Source organism: Panthera onca, chromosome A3 (genome assembly GCF_046562875.1).
Source record: "Panthera onca isolate mPanOnc1 chromosome A3, mPanOnc1 haplotype 2, whole genome shotgun sequence".
Lineage (NCBI taxonomy): Eukaryota > Metazoa > Chordata > Mammalia > Carnivora > Felidae > Panthera > Panthera onca.
Window position 1 is genome coordinate 32,202,309 of NC_138341.1, and position 19,541 is coordinate 32,221,849.

The following is a 19,541-nucleotide window of genomic DNA, read 5'->3' on the forward strand; positions in this document are numbered from 1 at the left end:
ATACTAACTCTGTCCCTTACTAAGCTGTGTTAATTTGAGCAAGTTACTTGACCTGTGCCAATTTCTTCCTCTGCAAAATGGGGATAAAAATAGTAATAATTTGTCCTAAGACTGTTGGAAAAATTAAATGGGCTAATTTGCGTAAAATGCTTAGAATGGTGCCTGGTACAGAGTAAGTGCTATATAAACATTTGTTATTATTACTATTACACACTGGACATAATCATCATATAATTCACTAGAAAACATACACAGCTTTTTTCCTTTATTACCAAATAACATTTACTATAATGATAGCACAAGGAAGTAGTTCTTTTTAAGTTAGGGCAGGAACCCTTATGCACCAAGAGTGTCAAATATACCTCCACAGGCTCTTGGCTGAGAGAGCCACCCTCTAGCAGCACTGGGTTACCAGATGGCCCACATACACAGGCTTCTCCTATATTCAACTGCCTTGTTCCAGCCATATTCGGATGCAGAATGGAATTGTATTTAGCCTGGTCAGACTATTAGCAAATAATCTCCTTCTACTCCCTTCTTGCCCAAATTCTCCAAAATAAGATCTGGCAATCCTATAGCAGTGTTGCATGGTATGGCTCCTGAATGAACACTTGTGACAGAAAGAGAACTGCAGTGAATGCAAATGTGGTGAACCAGGGACCAGGTAGAAGGAACAAATGGTAGTCCTTACATCTACATGAAAGTAGCTTTGCACTACTTTGAGTTTTTAAAAGCTTTATATACTATGAACAGCCTCATTTTCAATGTATATTAGTGGCAAAGTAAGAAACAGATTCCCTAAATTACAGCTCAAACTGTAAGTATGAGGTCATTATGGCAAGCCCTGACATTTCTTGCCTTGGCAGTTTCCTACTGTAAACCTAATTGAGACTTGAAGTAGCCTAGCCATGAACCATTTGAACCCAATGTCAAAACCCACTCTACTGTCCCAGTTACAAGGGAAGAAATAAAAGACAAAAGGCAGTATGTCAGATTCTTAATTTCTGCAATGAAGTAAATACAAAATCAAAGATCTCCAAAGGGAGAACAGAAAACTTTTATGCTTCCAAATTTTCAGAAGAAAATCACTGAACTAGGATTCTCTTCTGACTTTATTCCCCATCAAGAATTCCTGATATTCATCATATTAAGAAAAATCCAATTTGCAACAATAAATTAAAAATCTAATTAGAAATAATAAAGCCAAATAAAACTAATACCAAATTTCGGGCACATATTAAATACTTTGAAAGTTCTAAATTTTGCTTTTTCACCTGCCTCTCAATTACGCATTTCCCCAAAGCAGTGAAGGGCTTACACGAGATCAAAGTTGATCTAGTTTGATGGTCAGAGGATAACAGCTGTTGTTCTGGTGGTAGTCATTCTACAACCTCAAAGGGAGATAGCTTTAGAATAAAGTTGATCTGTAGAAAGCATTGAGGAGAAACAGGAAAACAGGGGAAGGAAGAAGGCTTGCCTGAGCCACCGCAGCTAGCCTCATCTGACTCTGTAAGCTTCAGATATACCTGCACGTGATCAATAAATTCCCTGTTTGTATTGTTTAAGCTACCCTGAGTTGTGGTTTCTGTTACTCACAACTGTATCACATCTTCTATGGTGATCTTTGCACATATCATAGCCCTTATGACACTGCATCAGTGCATGTCTACGTTCTCACTAGAATATCACATCCTCTGGAACAAGATTATGTCTTAGTCATCTTTGTATCCATAGCAACTAATATGTGATCAATAGAACTGTTGCCTGAATGAATCTGTAATACCACATAATTCCTCTACAAGCTGACACTAAATCAAGAATGCTGCTTTTGGTTTAATTTCAACCAGTTATTACCATGTTTTATATAATTAATTGCTTATTTGCTACTCTCGTATTTTACAAAAACCTGTGAATGGCTTTAAGTCTTCAACTACCCTCTTTCCCAGAAACTGGTGTTAACCCAAAATGCTTCCTTTTTTCTTATCAAGTCATTTCTATGTGCTTAGGAGAATGGCTGAGTTAAATTCAACATTTTGCGGGGGGGGGGGGGGGGGGGGAGTAAAAAAAATGCACAATTCGATTTTTAAAGGTAACTGAAAAAGGGTGATTTGGGTAGGAAAAAAAAGAAAACAGAGTTTAATGCAGCAGTAATCCAAAGAAGCCCTACAGTAGATTTAAAGCGCTTTCATCAAAGCTCCAGAGAACTATATTTCAAATAATAAATTAACAGGCACCCCCATCCCAAATCCTAGCACACTTAATTGGATACTGTAGACTGGGATGGTTATACCAGACAATTTCTACAGATTCTTTCCAATTCTGAGAGTCTAGGATTTTATGTAAAATTTTTAGACACTGAAGTAAGGAATATATTTTCCAAAAAATGGCAGAGAAAGAAAAGACAAGGAAAAGGGAAAAGGGAAAAGGGAGAAGGGAGAAGGGAGAAGGGAGAAGGGAGAAGGGAGAAGGGAGAAGGGAGAAGGGAGAAGGGAGAAGGGAGAAGGGAGAAGAAAAGAAAAGAAAAGAAAAGAAAAGAAAAGAAAAGAAAAGAAAAGAAAAGAGAAGAGAAGAGAAGAAAAGAAAAGAAAAGAAAACCATAACAGAAAAACAGGCAAACCTGTAAGTAGACCGGATCATGAATAAACAGGCAGAAAAACAGAAACTAAGACATGAAAATTTCTCTACATAAACATGACGCACAGTGTGTTCAATAAATGTTAACTATTTGCAGGAGGCTGAATAATGGCCCTAGAAGGGTTCTAATCCCTAAAACTTGTCAATATGACCGTATACGGCAAAAGGGTTTTTACAAGTGTGATGAAATTAAGGATCTTGAGATGGGGAAATTACCCTGAATTCTCTGGATCATCTAAATGGAATCACAAGTGTCCTTGTAAGAGGGAAGAAGAGGGAGACTTGACTATAAGAAGGCCAAGAAGCAAGTTGCTATGGTTTGAAGATGAAGGAAGAGGCCAAGAATTAAGGAGTGCAAGGAATATGGCTCTAGAAGCTGGAAAAGGCAAGCAAAGAGATTCTCCCTTAAGGTCTCCAGAGAGAGTGCAGCCCTGTTGACACTTGGCTCTTGACCCAGTGAAACACACTCTGGATTTCAGAATTCCAGAACTCTAAGAGAAAAAGGTGTGCTTTTCAAGCCGTCAATTTGGTAGTAAGTTGTTACAGCAGCCACAGGAAATTAACACATTATTACTATCAACATTATTACTGTGGCAGAGCTGGCTAGCCATTCTCAATCTGTGTACTCCTTCCGCAGTGTAGAAGTTACTGGTGAGAGACAATCATCTAGTCAAAGATGACACTTCCTTCACAGTGAACACTGATGCGCCTAAGGACTAGTTCTTGCCAATGGAAACTGAGCAAAAGTAATGTGTCCTTGTTGCACGATTTATTTCCCTATCAGCAAACTACATGACACTGTGAGGCCCCAGGAACTGCAAGAAGTCTGGGTCCCTGAGTCACTAAAAGGAAGAAAGTCATCCAACAACTTGAACATCTGCACTGAACTATTACATAAACTTGATTATGTTAAGCCATTCATATGTTCTAGTTTAGTTATTACAGTAGTCAACATTATTCTAAGCTGATAGAATTATTACCATCCATTTATGAAAAACGTTGTCCAAACTGTAGTAGGTGCTTCACAAATGTTTTAGAGTTTTAACAAACTTTTTTTTTTTTTTTAACAAAAAAAGACTCAGTTCTTCCATTTAATAAAGAACAGATACAATGACAGATAACAATGAACCAGATTATAGACATTTCTATTTGGTATACAATGCTTTCCTGTAAACAGCTATATTTAGTCAGATGTGTGAGAACAAACAAGGAGACTTCAATGCCATGGAGGTGGGTCTTTCCCTGAAAACTACAAGAAAACACAGAATCCCTAATACCTCCTTGCCTTTTAGATACAAACTAACAATCACTGTATTTCCAAAATTTCATAAAATTCTTTACTTTTTCTTTGACAAAATAGTACTTAAGTCAAATATCCAACTAACTGCTTTTTTGGTATGCCTCGTTATTTTCACTAGTGTCAACTGTGTATGTTTTATAAAGTACATTAACACAAGCATTTTGAATTAATAAACTACTTACTTTTTTGTAAAACTGTAATAAGAATTCAGTAATATAATTATACAAATATTGTTGTTCAGATAAATATTGTGAAACTGTCAAAATGGAACTATTTCACTTAGCATAATACTCTCCAGTTCCATCCACATTGCTACAAATGGCCAGATTTCATTCTTTCTCATTGCCAAGTAGTATTCCATTGTATATATAAACCACATCTTCTTTATCCATTTGAGGGTTGATGGGGGGTGAGGGAAAGAGGAAAGTGGGTGATGGGCATTGAGGAGGGCACCTGCTGGGATGAGCAGTGGGTGTTGTATGGAAACCAATTTGACAATAAGTTATATTAAAAATAAATAAAATTAAATTAAATAAAATAAATAAATGCAAAAAAATAAAACATGGAAAAAATGGAACTATTGGTTAAGAGGTAGCAATGTCATTTGGTCTGTGTAACAGCTTATGGATCTAATTCCATCCAAGTCGTTATATGAAGGCAGTTGACATGTCCCTTCACACTAAACGGAAGCACAGTTTATCTGAAAATCAAACCAGGAAAATTTAAGGATTATCTTGCATTGGGAAGTGAACCAAGAGACAAGTATGTTCGTGTTTTCAAAGAACCAAGTCTTAGTCTATCTGTAAACTGTGTATTCTATTTCCCTAGTTCTGCCCCCTGTAAAGTAAACACAAGTTTACAAGGCATCCTCAATTTCCCTTGGTGTTCTTACTTTGTTTCCTGTATCCTATTTTGTTTCTTTGTTTTCTTATTTTCCTTCAGTCATCTTTATGTCTTTCTTCCAAGTGTTTGACATCTTCACAATCCTAATAAGTTGTGATGGTTTTCCAGAAATGTCTTGACAAGTGTCATTATAATAAAATAATTCTCTGCATTATCAACATTTAACACAGCAAGTTAGAATTTAAAATACTTTTAATTATCATTTTTTTAAGATTTCAAAAACAAGTTTTCTCAACTTGTTATAGATACAATTTACCTTCTAGTGTAGAACTCTGTAATGAGGTGTTTGTGTGTGTGTGTATATGTACATATACGCACATATATGTATATATATACATACATACACGTACATATATACATTTGTGAAATTATATATATATATCTTATATAGATATAGATATCTTATATCTATATCTATATCTTATATATATATATAGACATAGATATAGATATAAATATATGTCTTTATATATATATATTTATATATATCTATATCTATATCTATATCTATATCTAGATATAGATATAGATATCTCGTTTGTAAAAATACCTAACACTTTACAGTTGGATAAAGATGAGTAGTTTTTTTTTTTTTTTTTAAGGGGGAGAGGGGCAGAGAGAGAGAGGGAGAGAATCTTAAGCAGGCTCCATGCTCAGTCTGGAGCCCGATGTAGGTAGGGCTCAACCCCATGACCCTGTGATCATGACCTAAGCCCAAATCAACAGATGCTCAACTGACTGAGCCACCCAGGTGCCCCCAGTTATTCTCTTTAGATGGTGTTTCTTGAGAATACATTCAACAACCACCATACACTGAGCAGCAAATATGATACAAGTGAGAATGTGCTTAGAAACTATAGGTAGAGTTCCAGAAATGAGCAATACTTTCCTTGACTTTAAGAAACTTCCAGGGGACGTGAAATCTGTACTATAATAACTATAATAGTTTAAACTCAAACCTTAAGTAATTCCTTTATTTCTATAACATCAAATCTATACTTTGCTACTGGACTCACCATGTTTAGCACAGTGTCATAATTAGGGACATGTACTTTGGAATCAAAATACTGATTTATGAAACCTGATTTCACAGCTTTCTGGCTGTATGATCTTGGGCAAATTCATTCATATTCTTTTTCTGAATTCAGGTTCCTCATAAAATGGAGATAACAGTGTCTCCCTCTAATTCTCTTATTGGAAGGATTAGATGAAAGAATACTTCAATGCTTAGAACGAGGCTTCACAAATGTTCGTTACTATTATCTCCCAGTATGATTTGTTATTTGTAATTTTACATTATTTCTCCTACTATTCTCCCCCTTCACTCGGCTTCAGCCACACTGTCTCCCTTGCTTTTTTCCCTGAATAGCATAAATGAGCTCCTGACTCTCAGCCTTTACACCTTCTATTCAGACTACCTAAAGTGCTCTCTTAACCCAGACGGCTTGCTTCCTCACTTCTTTCAAGGCTCTACTCATCTGTTGCCTTCAAGGTGAGACCTTCTCTGATACCCCTATACAAAATAGCAACCCACAATCACAACTCTACAACTGCTCTTACAGTACATTACTGCCCTTAGTTTTCTCTGTAGCACTTGCCATATCTAACATACTATATGTCTACTTAGTCACTGTGTCTCCTAACACATAATAGGGGCACTGAATATGAATGAGTCAATGAATTATTCTAGAAGTACTAAGAAACTGAAATCCACAACAGAAAAAAATAGGTGGATAAATAGTAAAAATACAAAATTCTCATTATTAGTATATATGATATGTTCCCAGAAAGCAAGCAAATAAAAATCAACTGAAAAAACAACCAGAAACAATTTTTTAAAATGCTTAAATTAACAAATTAGAATACATCAAATCAAATTATATATCTAAGGATAAGCATCAAAATGTATAGGCCATAAATAAAGTATTTTGGGAGATAAAAGATCTAAACAAATGGAAAGATGGGGTGCCTGGGTGGCTCGGTCAATTAAGCGTCTGACTCCTGATTTTGGCGCAGGCCATGATCTCGCGGTTCATGGGTTCAAGCCCTGTGTCAGGCTCAGCGTTGCCAGCCTGGAGCCTGCTTGGGATTCTCTATCTGCCCCCCCCACCGGCCTCAAAATAAATAAACATTTTTAAAGAATGGAAAGACACTTCACTTTTGAAGAGAAGACTTTATTATAGTAAAGATGGCAACTGTCTCTTGAATTAATCCCTGAATTAATGTAATACACCAACCAAAATACCAACCAAATCTTTTTCTGAACATAAAAAAATTTAAAATTATATTCATCAGAAAAGAAAAACATGGGAGAACCATTTTGTAATTGGTATTACTTTAAAATAAGTAGCTCTTATTTAAGAATGGATATGTCCAGAAGAATTCTCACCTTTTTTTGATTCTTTGTCTACCCTGGATCATGTTAAATGTCTTCTGCCAGAGTGATAAGGAAAAGAAATAAAAAGCATCCAAATTGGAAAGGAACAAGTAAAACTATCTCTGTTTGCAGATGACATGATCTTATAAGTAAAAAACCCTAAAGACTCCAAAAAACAGACAACTATAAGCATTAAAAAATTCAGCAACATTGCAGAATATAAAATTAACATACAAAAATTAGTTGTGTCTACATACTGGAACAATAAATAATCCAAAAAGAAAATCAAGAAAAACCTCAATTACAATCTCATCAAAAAGAATAAAATAGTTGGAAATAAACCTAACCAATGAGGTGGAAGGCTTGTATACTAAAAACTAAAGACATAAATAAAGTCCATATTATAGACTGGAAGACTTTATATTGTTAAAGTGTCCATACTAGCCAAAGTGATCTACAGATTCAACGCAATCCTTATAGAAATCCAGTGGCTTTTGTTTTGTTTAGTTTTGCAAAATAGAAAAACACAACCCTAAAAGTCATATGAAACAACCACAAAGGATCCTGAATATCCAAAACAATCATGAGAAAAAAGAACCAAGCTGGAGACCTCACATTTCTTGATTTCAAACATGCTACAAAGCTATAGTAATTAAAATAGGGCAGTAGTGGCATAAACACAAACATATAGACCAATGGAACAGAACAGACAGCCCAGAAATAAACCCACACATGTATGGTCAACTGATTTTCAACAAGGGCATGACGACTACTGAATGGGGATAGAATAATCTCTCCAATAAATGGCGCTGGAAAAACTGGATATCCACATGCAGAAAAATGAAATTGGACCCTTATCTTACACCATACACAAAAAGCAACTCAAAATGGATTAAAGACTTAAACTCAAGACCTGAAAATGTAAAACTTCTACAAGAAAACATTGGAGGAAAACTTCATAACACTGGTCTTGGCAACGATTTCTTGGATATGACACAAAAAGAACAAGCAACAAAGGCAAAAATAGACAAGTGGGACTACATCAAACTAAAAAACTTCTCGCACAGCAAAGAAAACAATCAACAGAGTGAAAATGCAAACTACAGAATGGGAGAAAATATTTGTAAGCCAGGTATCTGATAAGGGGTTAATATCCATAATACATATGGAACTCCCATAACTGAAAAGCAAAACATTCCAAAAAACCAAAACACCCTGATTAAAAAATGGGCAAAGGACTTGAATAGATATTTCTCTAAAAAATATGTACAAATGGCCCACAGATACATGAAAAATGCTCAACACCATTAAGCATCAAGGAAATGCAAATCAAAGCCACAATGAGATATCAACTCACAGCTGTTGGGATGGCCATTATCGAAAGAGAGAAAGAGAAAGCGAGAAAGCGAGAAAGAGAAGGAAAGAGAAACAGAAAGAAATAAAAAGAAAAAAAGAAAAAGAAAAGAAAGGGAGGGAGAATAGAAAAGGAAAAAGAAAAGGAAAGAAAGGTTGGTGAGAATGTAGAGAAATCTGAACACTTGTAAACTGTTGATAGGAATGTAAAATGATGCAGCTGCTACGGAAAACAGGAAACAGGTTCCTCACAAAAGGAACAAACAGAGCTACCATATGATCCAGCAATACAACTTCTGGGTATTTATTTATTTATTTGTATTTATTTTTCTTAGAGAGAGTGAGCATGAGTAGGGTAGAGGAGAGGGAGAGAGAAAGAGAATTTTAAGCAGGCTCCACGCTCAGCATGGAGCCCAATATGGGGCTCGATTGCACAACTCTGGGATCATGACCCGAGCCAAAATCAAGAGTAAGACACTCCACCAACTGAGGTGTCCAGGCACCCCAACAGGTATAGAGTTTTAATCATGCAAGATGAAAACGTTCTAGAGATCTGCTGTACAAGATTGTGCTTATAGTTAATGCTGTATATACACTTAAAAATTTGTTAAGAAGCTAAATCTGTGGTTTTTTTGTTTGGTTTGGTATTTTTTAACCACATGCATGCACACACATGCACACACAATGTTCTACGGCCAGAAAGAAAATTTAAACTTAGATTATGGGAAAGAAGTACGATTTCCCATGTCCATCTTATGGGTACTTCACTCATAAACATTCCTGCTTCCATTCTATTTTAAACACAGAGAGAGGTGCCTGGGTGGCTTAGTTGGTTAAGCATCCGACTTAAGCTCAGGTCATGATCTCATGGTTAGTGAATTCGAGCCTCGCACTGGGCTCTGTGCTGATGGCTCAGAGCCTGGATTCGGATTCTGTGTCTCCCTCTTTCTCTGCCCCTCCCCTGCTTGCGCTCTTTCTCTCTCTCTCTCTCTCTCTTAAATGTAAACAAACATTAAAAAAGAATTGTTAAACAGAGAAATGGCAATGTCCATCCATGCTACATGTATTTTATAACCAGTTTTGAGATGCCTTTTTTTTTTTGATAAAGAAATTTTTTATTATTTTTTTATTATTATTTTTTTATTTTTTAATATATGAAATTTACTGTCAAATTGGTTTCCATACAACACCCAGTGCTCATCCCAAAAGGTGCCCTCTTCAATACCCATCACCCACCCTGCCCTCCCTCCCACCCCCCATCAACCCTCAGTCTGTTCTCAGTTTTTAACAGTCTCTTATGCTTTGGCTCTCTCCCACTCTAACCTCTTTTTTTTTTTTTTTTTTTTTCCTTCCCCTCCCCCATGGGTTTCTGTTACATTTCTCAGGATCCACGTAAGAGTGAAACCATATGGTATCTGTCTTTCTCTGTATGGCTTATTTCACTTAGCATCACACTCTCCAGTTCCATCCACGTTGCTACAAAAGGCCATATTTCATTTTTTCTCATTGCCACGTAGTATTCCATTGTGTATATAAACCACAATTTCTTTATCCATTCATCAGTTGATGGACATTTAGGCTCTTTCCATAATTTGGCTATTGTTGAGAGTGCTGCTATAAACATTGGGGTACAAGTGCCCCTATGCATCGTACTCCTGTATCCCTTGGATAAATTCCTAGCAGTGCTATTGCTGGGTCATAGGGTAGGTCTATTTTTAATTTTCTGAGGAACCTCCACACTGCTTTCCAGAGCGGCTGCACCAATTTGCATTCCCACCAACAGTGCAAGAGGGTTCCTGTTTTGAGATGCCTTTTAATTTGATTTATGGTACCATTCAAAATACATAATTTATAAAACTCCATTTCATATTACAGAAATAATAAATGGAATTAATAGTATTTCAGTAATCTATGGCTCTCTTCCCAGAACTGTTATTCTCTTAAACAAGCTGTCAACTACTGTCCCAAACCATCAGGGTACCAGGAAATACTGAAATCCAATTACTATCCTAAACTACCATGAAATCTAATGGCTAATTTTAAAGAGATAAGAAAATGACTTTAAGTAATTACAATATAAAATTGTAAAATATTTTTTGCAAACCACAGAACTAGTACCCAATTCTTAGTTTTGGGGAGAATACTCAAATTACAAATTAAAACCACACAGAAATATAAAGGAAGTATCTAATAGTTCCAAGGATTTCTAGATATTCCAATATAAATGAAAAAATGAATGATGATAGCAGTATTGGTATTTTTAAGGACTGCAAATAAGAAAATGACTCTTCAAATAGATGATCTAATGAAAATAACTTATAGTTTATTTTTTGTTTGGCCATCTTTTAATAAGTGTTTCTGATTAACAATGTTTAAAGTAAGTATCACTTACATTTGCATAAATGGTTACAAATCAACTCTGAACTTGAGTTCAATAGGATCAAGAAATTTCCTTGCTGAAACTAAACAGTGGAAGATTAAAATATCCTGACTGGTGTACCAGAACAGTTTCCATCATCATTCCATGATTAGGTATATTTGGTTTAAAGAAAACAGGATTCCCACTCCTAGGGGAAAGAAAACAAAAACAAAAACTCCTAATACAGCGTTTCTCCATCTTGTTTTCCTAATGGCCTTTCCCGATGAAATTTTAATGCCACAGATATTCTATATGTGTGTGTGTATCTGCACTGTATACATAAAAAGAGTAAAAAATTTTTTCACACCCAAAGAACGAAATTCTACTCATTTCATTTTAAATAAGTATTTGAGAAAACATTCCCCAATGTGAACGGATGGTCTCCAGGTAGTTAGGTTAGACTGACTTAACCAGAAATTCCTAACTAACCTTCTAGGTCTCCTTTTCTCTTACCTGGATCCAGCTCTTCTTTTGAGAGCCCAGTTTATCAACGTAGCTCTAATGGAAGATTCAAAATAAAGGAGGTACCCATAACTCAGTAGTGAATTCCCAGTACCAGTCCTCTGGATTATATCCCTACTACTTTATTAAAAATTACAGCGGCATACCTAGAATTTCTTTATGTAAAGTAGGTTTGTAGCAGGCTTGAAAGCTAGAGTAAGAACAAAAAGGACACACAAATCATGGTACAGATTTTAAACCAAGCAAAGAATATAATGGGCAATAATTTTTCTATCTTTACCATGCTTACAACAAGAACCACACTTTACTGTTTAGGGATAGTTCTAAAACTTCGAGCTCTCTAGTGTTCTGGTTCTCTCTCACAAGGCTTGGTTTAAAATACAATTTTCTATGCCTCCTGATCCGGAGGCTATGTAGGCATAAGTCACAGCTGAAAAAAAACTTAAGAAAATATCAGTTCCCAAAATAAAAACAGTACAGCAAAACTATTCTCCCCATAACCTCAATTTGGACATACACTGTACCTCTTTCCTTTTCCATAGTAGCCTATCAGTCATGTTTCAGTCCTGTTCCTCCTTCCGCCCTAAAATCTCATGCGGTCATCCCTGCCTTCCATGCTACTCAACTGTGGATGTTGTAAGAATAACAGGTCTTCTTACTCCCAGGATCTCTCTTGTCACTCTGTCCTATGTACACTGTGCTACTAACCTGTAAAAAAAAAAATCTCACAGTCTGCAGGGTAAAGTCTAAATCTTTCAGCTACTATTTACCGTTCTCCATAAACTATCATCAATCTGCTTTCTACACCTTGTTTCCCACTATACCCAAACAGAGCAGGCCGGGTATGTCAATACCATCTCTGCTTTCACAGTATCCTCATATGAAATACCCCTATTCTCCTATAGCTAGCAAAATCCTAGCCAGCCTTGGAGGCTCGGCTGAACTGTTCCTTTCCTAATTATACCAAGTGAAATGAACCTTACAACCTCTATGGAACCCATCAAATGAATCAGGATATGTGTCCTATTTGTGTCCTTTCACAGAGCATCTTGCCTAGATACGCCCCATCTAGAGTATTTCACAGAGTAAACGACTAGTCAAAGCCAGCTATTCATTGACGTGGGAATCGATTAAGTGTTTCTAGTCACAGTCCGCCCATTCCTTACTGTCAGCACAATTCAAATACACACATACCTGACTCAATCCCTGTAGTTAGGTTGCTACAAAAACACTCTCTAGTTCATTTTCACATTGGGTAACAAGCTCTATGAAGGCAGGAACCCTGTCTTTGTATCTTCTATCCTAACTAAATTGAGTGCTAAATATTCATGCAGCTAAATCCACTGAACAGACACACAGGATTGGAAATGAGGAAGAAATGGCAGCTATATTAAACAAAAAGTCCTTTGTTATTTGTGTTTTAATTTTGAGCATTATGACCCTTCAATTGTTAAATACAGAATCTGTCTAGTATAGTCAGCCTCAAGCCCCATAACATGCCTCTAATATATTAAAGAATGGTTAAGCAACCCATGATTAATCTTTGAAAATTATCATAAATGATGTAACAAAGACTCTCTTCGCGATGGCAATAAGCACAGTGCAACACTGAATAAACAACAGGTGGTAAGGGATCTACTACTACGCACTCCAGGGACACAGAAAAGGAGCCAGATAAATCATTTCCCTGGTGTCTTCTACTCTATGATGAAAATAAAGAGGAGAAAGCACCTCTCCTACCTCTCAGGACAGAAAAAAACTAATGTCAAAAGCAGACAGGAAAGAAAACGTATAAAATACAACTTTGGAGAACCATGAAGAAATAGTAGAGTGAGGTCTTTCCGGTACTTTTCGCACTTTCAGAATTTTGCTCTACAATTTAATAAAGGTTGCTCTCAATGAAAACAAAACATAATACCCTGTTTTTCTTACTGCAAATTACCCTGCACACCAACCTCTATACTTTTCATTATGTTGGAAAAGGAATGAATTTCCCCATGTAGAAGAAATGAGCTTCTCCCATGAGTTGCTACCTAATTAATCAGTATTCTCTGCATTTACGTTCTACTTTAAAAACTAGTAGAATCGTGGTGCTGCAAGCAATACCACAAATGAGTAATTATGAGGAACTGTAATTAAATCCTATATTTTAGTGTGAAAAACTAAACAGTGGGCCAAGAATCAGAGGAATCAGATCCACAAATAAAACGTGTGAGTTTGGGGGAATTATAAATGCGGTGCCTACTTTTTCACAACAGGAAATATAAGGGTCAGGCTTAAGCAATTGTTCAAATAGTGCTTCCCCGTCACCACCTATTCTTTATGACAAAAATTTTGAAAGCTGTGAAACATCTGATAACCATTGAGAAAGAAGACCTAAAAAGTTCCTTATGGCTCCTAACAATGACTTTAAAACACACAAAGGAAAAAAAAAAAAAAGACTCAAGAGACCCACAATGACACCTTATAAGAACTGCAAGGTGATTTCTATTCTACTAGCAAGCTCTGCAATGAGCTCTCATCTTGATCCAATCTTAGTTTTCTTTTCAAATCAGTCTCCAAGAGTCAGCAGTGTGCTAGTCCGATCAGGTTAAAGACCACAGGAACAAACCTGGAGCCTGATGAAGTCAGGTGTACTGATGCATTGCAATGAGGAAGACTGCACAGCAGAGGAATCCTGAGCCATCTCACAAAACAGAGGAAAGGTAACAGTTATGAGATTTGGGGAGGAGTGGAGTTTAGGTGAAATTTAAACTAAGCAGTGCTGTGACAGGCTTAGAGCAAAGCAGAGCGGTATGTAAAACGGGTCTACTTCAGGACTGGACTGCAAAGAGAACCCAATGTCCTCTTTCCTTAACAACTGTGTGGATGTTGTATCCAGAAACCCCTTATCTGAAGCTGTGTAACTCAGCTGTAGGTCAAGATTGCTTCTCATATCAAAATGACTTAAGATTCTCCAGACAAGAGGGTGATATTTTACTCTTACAGATATAATTACACACAGCCAAGTTTCTGACAGTCTATGATTTTCAAGAACAAAGTTTCTTGGTATATAAGCAAGCCATCGTCACTCAGAGGGCTTATTACAACACTTTCCAACTGCATTATTCTTGGGAGAAACATTGTGTAAGGCTTTCTGTGTGTAATTCCAGCCTGACAAACAGCTAGGCAAATTTTTACTTTCTCCATTAGTTACTTGACATTCCCGTCTCCATTTTGTGTCAGAGCATGAAAAACTTGCTAATTAAACTGTTTACATTATGCTCTTTAGAAGGCAGAGTTGGGGCGCCTGGGTGGCTCAGTCGGTTGAGCGTCCGACTTCGGCTCAGGTCACGATCTCGCGGTCCGTGAGTTCGAGCCCCGCGTCAGGCTCTGGGCTGATGGCTCAGAGCCTGGAGCCTGCTTCCGATTCTGTGTCTCCCTCTCTCTCTGCCCCTTCCCCGTTCATGCTCTGTCTCTCTCTGTCTCAAAACTAAATAAACTTAAAAAAAAAAAAAAATTAAAAAAAAAAATTAGAAGGCAGAGTTTACTTGCTAGTTTATCTTTTTTTTTTTTAATATGAAATTTATTGTCAAATTGGTTTCCATACAACACCCAGTGCTCATCCCAACAGGTGCCCTCCTCAATGCCCATCACCCACCGTTTCCTCCCTCCCACCCACTGGTTTATCTCTTTTTTTTTGTATATTATTCATTAATTTCTCCACAAAAGATGCCCAGTTTGGGCAAATTTACAGGTTTTGAAGAAACATTTATATCTTACCCAGTGAAGTTCACTATTCCTTTAAAGTGCAGAGAAATCACTTAGCTGGGTAAGTGGTGGCTCTACCAACAAAGGCTTTCATGTACTAGCTCTAGGTTAAGTAAACATCCAGCTGAACTTGATACTACAGTTTCCACACCACTGCCAACTCCTGAGAGCAGGGAGAGGGCAGATTCTGGGTCCCACTGCCAGGGTGCAAATCCAAGATCCACTCTATTCAGGCAAGCATTTTAAACTTTCAGTGCCATCTGTTTCCTTATCTATAAAAAACAGGGATAATAATACAATGATTAAATGAGTCAACAACCAAAGCATTCAGACGGAGCCTGGCACAAAGTCTGTAAACATTAGCTATTTACTAGCAAAAAACCAAAAAAGAATCCTGGTTTAAACCGACCTATCTCTAAGAAATCTCTAAAGTATCTTCTGTCCAGTCTCCTAATCTTCCTCATTATTTTGATTTATCCAATAAATATTTACTGAGTCTTTAATAGGTGCCAGGCAACTTACCAGACACTGGGAATCTTATGTTAAAGAAAATGAATATGAAGTTTGCCTTCACAGAAATTATAGTCTTGTGAAGACTTCAGGACCACCACATTCTTACCAACAGTTCTTTCAACTTTTTTCTACTAAAAATAGATGCTTCAGGTGCCTGGGTGGCTCAGTCGGTTGAACATCTGACCCTTGAGTTTGGCTCAGGTCATGGAATTGAGCCCCATATCGGGCTCTGCACTGAGTGTAGAGCCTGCTTGAGATTCTCTTTCTTCCCCCCACACTGCCCCTCTCCCGTGCTAGCACGCTCTCTCTAAAATTAAAAAAAAAAAAGAAAGAAAAAACAACACACACCCTTGTTGCTGAGGAAAAGATATCATCTCAAAGAATTGCTATCATTATAGACAGTTCCTTTAGAACAAGGCCCATATCTTGGTGCTGATAACTTTAGTGCCTAACTATAAAGGGTCTTAACAATGTAAGAGTCAACAAATATTTTGTGGCATTTCCCTAATTCTTGGTTCTATAATTCATTTTTTTTCCAAACTGAATTTTACCGGTAATATATACATTTAATGCATCTTTCTCCCTCATCATCTACACACACACACACACACACACACACACACACACACACACACATAGCAAAAAAGCTATTATAAATCAGCAGCACATCTTACAACTAGGGTGACCAAGGACTGAAGGACTCTTAAGGACTCCCTGGAACATGGCACTTTCAGTACTAAAAGTGGAAAAAATCTCATGCAAGATGAGATAAACTGGTCATCAACTTACAGCTGATGGTTTTGGAAAAGTACAGTAAGTACAACTGCATACAAAAAATGAAACAAAAAACAAAGGCTAACCAAAACTTCACAACTTCACAAGTTCTGACCACATAAACTAAAGAACCTCAACATCAACCCTTCCTCCTGAGCCTTCCTCCTCTGTCCCCTTCCTCCTGCTTCCTTGCAAGTTGTTGGTTAAGGGGCTTAGGCTACTTTAGACTAAGAAGGTTTCCAAGGGACAGCACTGTTAATTACTTTTCTTCCCCCACTCTATTTTTGTTCCCAACTCATACCACACCTTCTTTTCGCAGATATCTTATCACTCCTTAAGGAGACTTCTTTCTCAATTCCAAATATCATCTTTAATCTTTCTTACTCTTGCATTTTCTTCAACCTTTTCCTTGTTGCCACCTTTTCTCTTTGCTAAGTGAACAAACTAGCTGCCTTAGCAGTCTAACTAGTATAATTAGTTACATACCTGTAATCAGTAAGAGCCCAAGATTCTATTTTTAGCTGTTTCTAAATTGAAGTATTAATACAGCAATAAGCATTATGTTCTAGTAATTATTAATACTACGAGTACTATTTTTGCAACAGTTTTAATGAGATATAATTCACCCAAATGAAGTGTACAATTCAATGGTTTTTAATATACTTCCAGGACTGTATGACCACCATCACAATCGATGTTAGAACCTTTTCAATCTCATTGGCAGTCACTCCCCATTCCCATCATTCCTCCCCCAGCCCTAGGAAACTAATCTGCTTATACAAATTTGCCATGATAGACATTTCATATAAATGGAATCATACCATTTGTGGTCCTTTGTGACTAATTTCTTTCCATTGCATAAAGTTTTCAACATTCATCCATACTGTACATGTATCAATACTTCATTCCCTTTTTTTCCATTGTGGATTTTATTTATCCATTCATCAGTTGATAGATATTTAGGTTGTTTCTATTTTTTCGCCATTATGAATAATGCCGCTCTGAATATTCATGTACAGGTTCGTGTGTAAATGTAGGTTGTTATTTATTTTATGTACATACCTAGTAGTGGAAAAACTAGAACATATGTAACTCATTGTCTAACAATTTTGGGGAGCTGCCAAACTATTTTCCAAAGTGGCTGCACCATTTTACATTACCACCAGCAATGTATGAGAGTTTCAATTACTCCATGATCTTACCAACACTGTTACTTTTTTTATTACAGCCATCCTTATGGGTATAAAGTGGTATCTCAAATTTTGCATTTTCATAATAGCTAATGCTGTTGAGCATCTTTTGAGCACATGCCTACTGGCCCTTTGTAAATCCTTTTTTGAGGAAGTGTCTACTTGAATCCTTTGCCTGTTTTAAAAAAATTTTTTTTAACATTTATTAATTTTGAGAGAGAGAACGAGCATAAGCAGGGGAGGGGCAGAGAGAGAGGGAGACACAGAACTCGAAGCAGGCTCCAGGCTCCATGCTATCTGCACAGAGTCCAACACAGGGCTCGAACTCATGAACCATGAAATCATGATCTGAGCTAAAGTCGGATGCTTGACCAACTGAGCCATCCAGGTGCCCCTACTTTGCCTGTTTTTAAATTGGGTTATCTCTTTTTTTTAATTGAGTTGAAAGAGCTCTTTATATATTCTAGATCCAGTCCCTTTAATTTACAAACATTTTCTCTCATTCTGCACACACTGTCTTTTCACTTTGTTAAATTAATGGTCATTTTCCAGAACAAAAGTTCTTAATTTTGATATAAATCTAATTTATATAGTTCTTCTTTTATCACTTTTGGTGTCATATCTAAGAAAGCACTGCCTAACCTAAGGTTGCAAAAATTTATTCCTAGGTTTTCTTCTAAAAGTTTTATAGTTTTAACTCTCACATTTAGTTATGTGATCCATTTTGCGTTAATCTCTGTATGGTGTGAGGTTGGAGTCCCAAATTCATTTTTAGCATCACTTATCTAAAAAACTATTCTTTTCCCCACTGACTTGTCTTGGCAACATTCTCAAAAATCATGATCATAAATACAAGGATTAAATTCTGGATGCTTAACTCTACTGCACTGATCTACATGTCGATCCTTATGTCAATACTACACTGTCTTGATTACTGCATCTTTGTAATAACTTCTAAAATGGAGCAGTGCAAGCCCTTCAACTTTGTTCTTTTTTTCAAGACTATTTTAGCAATTCTGGGCCCCTTGCATTTCCATATGAATTTTAGGGTCAGCTTGTCAATTTCTGCCAAAAAGCAAGTTGGGATTTCAACAGAAGTTGTGTTGACTCTGTATATCAACTTCAGGAGTAATGCCACCTCAACAATATTAAGTCTTCCATCTATAAATATGGAATGTCCTTCCACTTATTTAGATCTTCTTTGTCCAATGTTTTATAGTTTTCAATGCACAAGTCTTCCATTTCTTTTGTTAAACTTATACATAAATATTTTAACCTTAGTTTCTAAGTATTTAATCTTAATTTGATGCTATTGTAACTAGATTTTCTCACTTTCATGTTCAGAATGTAACTGCTTGTGTATAGAAATAAAATTTTGCATATTGATCTTGTACCATGCAAACTTACTGAATCTGTTTTCAGTTTTAATGGTATATTAGTGGATTGATTCCTTAGGATTTTCTAGATACAAGATCATATCACCTGGAAATACAGATAATTTTACTTCTTTGTTTCCAATATGGATGCCTCATATTTCTTTTTCTTGTTTAACTGTCCTAGGAAGATCTACAATGATGTATATATAGTTATGGTGAAAATGTACTTCCTTGTCTTGTCCTTGATATTACAGGAAAGACATCTTTGCCTTTCATCAAAGACAAAGTATGGTTGCTAACTGTGGGTGTTGTATATATGCACTTTATCAGGTTGAGGAAATTCCTTTCTATTCTTACCTTGTTCAGTTTCTTTTTTTCATCATGAAAAGGTTCTGGATTTTGTCAATTGCCTTTTTGGCATTGTTGAGATGATTTTTGTTCTTATTCTAATAATATGGTGTATTACGTTTTCAGATATTCAACCAATTTT

General features: G+C 36.4%; 1 protein-coding gene across 6 annotated transcripts in view; it reads right to left on the reverse strand.

Moving 5' to 3' along the window:
- Positions 1-19,541, reverse strand: part of MAP4K3 (mitogen-activated protein kinase kinase kinase kinase 3) — a 209,717-nt gene that overhangs the window by 103,153 nt on the left and 87,023 nt on the right. The window lies entirely within an intron of this gene.